Source organism: Nomascus leucogenys, chromosome 6, assembly GCF_006542625.1.
Source record: "Nomascus leucogenys isolate Asia chromosome 6, Asia_NLE_v1, whole genome shotgun sequence".
Lineage (NCBI taxonomy): Eukaryota > Metazoa > Chordata > Mammalia > Primates > Hylobatidae > Nomascus > Nomascus leucogenys.
Genome location: NC_044386.1, coordinates 6,097,037 through 6,103,036, shown reverse-complemented (window position 1 = coordinate 6,103,036; position 6,000 = coordinate 6,097,037).

The following is a 6,000-nucleotide window of genomic DNA, read 5'->3' as shown; positions in this document are numbered from 1 at the left end:
CCCAAAGTGCTGGGATTACAAGCGTGAGCCACCGCACCTGGCAACTTGCTACTTGATTTTGGACTTTTCATGTTGAAAGTTAAAGAAGCTTATTTCCCCACTGTGGTAGTAGCCAGCTTTTGTTGACTACACACACACAAACACACACACACACACCACACAAACACACACACATGATACACACTGCACATACACACACACCACACAGACACAGATACACACACACCATACACACACACACCCCACACAGATACACCACACAGACATACATACCACATACACACACACACACACCACACACACAGCACACACAGACACACATACACAGCACACATACATGACACAGATACATACACACACATACCACATACACACCACACATACAGATGCACACACTGCACAGGTACACAGATACACAGCACATGTACACATATGATATACATACACAAACCACACATATACACACACAGTGACACACAAACACATACGCCACAGATATAGTCACACACCACCACACACACCAACTCTGTTATGGATGGAACTGTGTCCTCAAGTTCCTATATTGAAGCCCTGCCCTCAGTGTGACTGTATTTACAGATGGAAGCATTAAGGAGGCTCTCAGGGTTAAACGAGGCCATGAGGGTGGGACCCTCATCTAATAGGACTGGTGTCCTTACAGGAAGAGGAGAAGACACCAGAGCCCACTCTTTCTCTGAGCACACAGAGGAAAGGCTATGGTGAGGATGCAGCGAGAAGGTGCCATACACAGGCCAGGAAGAGAGACCTCACCAGAAACCAACCCTGCTGGAACCTTGATCTTGGACCCCCAGCCTCTAGAACTGTGAGAAAATACATTTCAGTTGTGTCCGCTACCCAGCGTGTGATTTTGTTATTGCAGCCTGAACTAATATAGTATCTAAAGTTCCTTCCTGATCATCGAATTCAACCTGCATAATTCCAGCCATATAGAGGGCTGGTATAACATTTTCCAGGATGTCAGAATAATCACGTTCCCCACAGCCTAGGTTATGGCAGAGTGAAAAAAGGTGAACATGACTCTGAGGCAGGACTATGAAGGTATATTGTTGGCCCTGCTGGGTAAGAGTAAATCCCTTTGCATATAGTACTTGCAAATTGGAAAAGAAATTGAAAGCATTTGTCAGATCAATAGCTGCCTATCAAATACCAGGAGCTGTGATAATATTTTCCAATTAAGGTGGAAGAGCAGCTGCTTTTGGAGTCACTGCCTAATTAAATTTATGGTAATCCACAGCCCATACCTTCTGAAAAAGCTGAATAGGTAAACTAAATGGGGATGTAATAGTCTTTCAAGTTACTCAAAGAGAGTAACCTGGTCAAAGTTTACTGCAGAAATACTGCCAGTGCCACCATTCTTACATCTTTGAGGATCATGCCAATCTCTGCAGTCTACTCAGGAATATGGTATTACTTTGGGTTTATTGTCCTAGAAGAAAGGAAAAGTTCCAGGAATTCTACCAGCTCTTTCCTCCCATACTAGCTCTTATTCCAAACACCAGAGAAGCAACGTGTGTAGCCTTTCCATTTCTGATGGCATGTATTCCAACTAATCTTGGCAGGCACTGGAAAATAACAGCAAAGTGGACCCATGGCCAACTGGACCCACTGTGGAGCTTAGGCAAAAACTCCATTTATCATTTAAACAACATAAGCCTTCCCTTTCACTAGTGAAGCTCAGTGTTATCATTATTCCCACGAATTAGCATCAATTCAGAGCCATCATCTAGCAATTCTCCAAATTCTGAGAATTTCCTTTTCCCCACTGCACATTTGCCTTACTGAATGGACACTGGTCCTTTGGAGAGTGCTTGGGGAAAGATTGACAGAATAAATACGTGGCAACATTGCAGGGTCTTTAGTTGTATGCCTAGTAGTTCAGTAACAGTACTGTCTTCCCCCTTGGACTCCAAGCTCCATCAACACAGAGGTATGTCTGCTCAGCTCGCTCTGAGATTCTCAGAACCTAGCATAGACCCAGACACAGAAGGGGCTTGTGAATAATTTCTGAATGAATGAACCAGGGATGGGCTGAGGGAAAGAAAGCGACACGATGCTGGGCCCTACACACACAGGTTTGGGACCAAAACTCCAGCTGCTCATAAAGTGTCCTGTACTCAAGCTTGTGCATCTGTCTCCCTCAGGCTCCCCAGCGCATGACAGCTTCATAGAACCAGGTTCCAGGTGTTCAGAATTCTGAGGGTTGACCATCTCAATCTTTTTGTGGGCAGAGACGGCCTCTTTTTTCCTACTTATCTCACTGGTCTCCATCTCTGGATTTAGCCATGTCTCAGTTCCAAGGATGATTCTGGACTGAACACATAAAGGATGGGAGAAGCACCAGCCCAATCTCTGAGCCTGAGTGTCAAGTCACCCCTGCCACTTGCTTGAGTCTGACTCCTGCCCTCTATGTGTGCGTGGACATCTGGGTGCCCTGGAGTTGGAGGCTTTGCCCTAACAACCTGTGTGGTCCCTTGATGGCTAGGATCCTCTTGGTCACCTTCATCTCCCTATTCGTCTTACCAGGTCCTTCTCCTCATCTCTTGCCAGGGGTCTTTTGGTGGAATTCCCTGATAGCTATTTAGATTTTCAGTTGGATCCCATGCTTTGCATTTTATTTTTTTATTGTTTTGTTTTTATTTTGTAATAGTTTTAGATGATCAGAGAAAAGTTTCAAAATAGTACAGAGTTCCCATAAATCCCTAGGGCAATTATCAAATCAGGAAATTGACAAGGGTACTGCCCTTTTAACTCAATTACAGATCTTATTGAAGTTTTGACAGCTTTTCCACGAATGTCATTCTTCTACCCCAGGGTACGATACAGGATCCCACATTTTGTTTAGCTGTCTTGTCTCCCTAGTCCTCTCCAGGCTGTGATAGTTCCTCATTCTTTTCTTGTCTTTCATGACCTTGACATAGTTGAAGAACACTGGTTAGGTATTTTAGAATGCCTCTTCATTTGGGTCCTGTGAAGTATTTTTAAATACAATATTATGTCATAACATATGGCCTAGCATCCGTGCTTCCATATCACTTGCAGAATAATATCTTCAACTTGCCATCGGGACATACGGACTCCTTATTATGTGGTCCTGCTGTCCTTTCCTCCTCTTTTGCACACGGCCTTTGGAATCACCAAGTTCTGCAGCCATCCAGAAAATATCCTGAACTCCCTCTAATAAATATGTTTGAGCATTGTTGTCCTTTCTTACCTGAATTCTTGTCTACCTTGTGAACTCACAATCATTATTCAATACTATGCTATTCATGCAAGTAAAGTTAGAAGCTATAATAACTCCCAAGTCTCAGTGGCTATTTTAGTCAGGGTTCCCCCAGAGAGATAGAGCCAGCAGGATATATGAAAAGGGATTTTTTTTTAGGGGGAACTGGCTCACACAATCACAGAGGCAAAGTCCCATGATAGTCCAACTACAAGCTGAAAAACCAGAGAAGCCAGTGGTTCAGTCCAAGTCCAAACACTCAGAACCAGGGAGGCTGACAGTACAGCCCCCATTGAGCCCTAAGAGTTCCCAGCAGGCTGCTGGTGCCAGGTTCAGAGTCCAAAAGCTGGAGAACCTGGAGTCTGATGTCCAAAGGCCAGAGGAGAAAAGTGTCCCTTTCTAGAAGAAAGAGAGAAAGCAAAGAGGACCAATCTTCCTGCCTGTTTGCCCTAGCCAGGTGCCAGCAGCTGTAATACCCATATTACATTGCTCAAAGCCATATTACATGGCTCCATCCATATGCAACAGGATTGGGGAATGTGGTCTCCTGGAGCCTGGGAGGGAAATGAACAGCTTAATGAAGGCATAGCTATCCACCATTCTGGTCACCAAATTGTTTTGCTTCTCTTCCCATATGGTAAAACTTGCTCCCCCTCTGCACAAGGGAGAGAGCACAGGTGCCCACCCAGTCATGGTATGTAGTTGGAACCCAGGATCCCTGGGCCATTCAGGACTCTCCACCAGAAACTGAACTGCTCCTGCTCCTGTTGGTCTGAGCTCCTATGATCTGAGTGATGTGCTATCTGCCACCCTGCTTTCCGATAGACAGTGATGGTTCAAGAACAGAACTGTGTGTAATTCTTCCTTTTGGAATGGAGGAATGGAAGTCTCACATCCATCTCTAGCCCATAGCTGTACTTAAGTCCTGTAGATGTTGCATGGTGATGTTTCCCTGTTCTTAATGCTAGGAAAACTGATTAGATCCTGTTCTTGTGGCTTCAGAATTCACCCTCTGGGGGCTCTTCCTTCCACATTATTATCCACAGTCACCTAAGAATAGATGTTGGCCAATGTGTTTGGTTTGGGGCAGTGCATCTTTTGGAAGTCACTTTCTGTTCAGGAAAGATTCGGTACTCAAAGATTGTTTTTTAAGTCTCCAATAGTCAAAGAACTTTTTGGACCAGGGTTATGGTATTTTTGGCAGTGCAGTTATCTCAAAATCTTAGTGACTTCTGATCTATTTGCTTCCAGTCAATTCCATATATCAGTAACCACATTTAAAGACCTTTCCTGGACATTGTTCTCTAATTTCCTTTGGTTCCCACTTCTTCTCCATGGTGTTTTTGCTGCTCAGTGGAATGGCAGCTTCTTTCATTTCACTGGGCTTGAGTGGGAAGTCTATACCCTTACTCACATATTTGCCCTGAGTTACTTTAATCAGCTTGGAAAGTTCACTGGATCTTTGTCAGCTCAAATAACTTTTTATTTTCATGTTTCACTGTCTGGGGACCAAAAGCGGTTACCTCTTACAAACCTATAAGGCTCTAAATTTCTGGACTCTTGTTACCTTTGGTTTTCTGTTTCCAAAGTAGCCAATTACATCTGTGCTCATCTCTTTCTTGTATTTCTTGCCTTTCCAAAGAGAATAAATTCCGATTTGTACACATTTCTAACATTGCATTGTCCAATAACTGCCATGAGCCTATAGTGATGGAGTGAGCCTCCCAAGTTTCTGCACATGATCATTTGCCAGATATCTTGTCACTATGTAACATAGATGTCCAGTCACCCAGCATGCTGTTTCCACCCCACCTGTTGCTCAACTGCTAAGAAAATGGCCACATATTTTTGTTACTGCAGCAACCCACTTCAGAATACCAATTTCCATAGTATTAAATAAATCATGCCAGTTGTTGCAAATGACCTCCAAATTTTAGTGACTTAACAAAATAAAAGTTTATTTCTCACCCACCTGTTGTCCAATGAGGATGTTCCAGTTGAGTCATCCTTCTCCAGGCAGTGGAGTGACTCAGAGATCCAGGCTCCTTGCATCTTGGGATACTGCAGTCCCCAACATGTAGCTTCACATTTGCCACAGGAGGAGAAAGGACTGGATGTATGAGACATTTCATGGGATAGCCTGGAAGTGTCACACATCACATTTGCCCACATATCCACCTTGGCCAGAATTAGTTTCATGGCTCTACTGAGGTATAAGGGTAAATGTGATCCTCCTGAGTGTCCAGGAAAGAATTAAATGGTTGGCAATAATTAGAGCTATTTCTGGATCATTTCTGCCATTACTGTTAACTGGTAGCAAGTCTGGATGAGCTCCCCTAGTCCTTGATCCTTGTCTTGGGAGAAAGAATTCAGCCAAGAGACAGAGGTAGATGTAGGGCAGACATGATAGTTTATTGAAGCAAAGTGAAGTACACTTGGAAGGGACCAAGTGGACAACTCAAAAGATTTGAATGCTCTGCCTGATTGTTGGCTCAGGGCTCTTATTTATAATTTCCCAGTTTCTCCCAATCTCCTCCCCTCGTCTTTCCCTTTGGGTGGGCTGTTGGCTAATTGCCAGGTGCACAGTGACTTGCTAGTGTATGAGGGACCACATGTGCCATTTGGTGGTTGAAGCTATGTGCATGCTGTCTTAGGACAATTTTCCCTTACTGGTCTAGCACCCCCAGAGGTAGGTCATATACAGGTCAAATGCTGCCATTTTGCCCCTTACTGTGCATGCT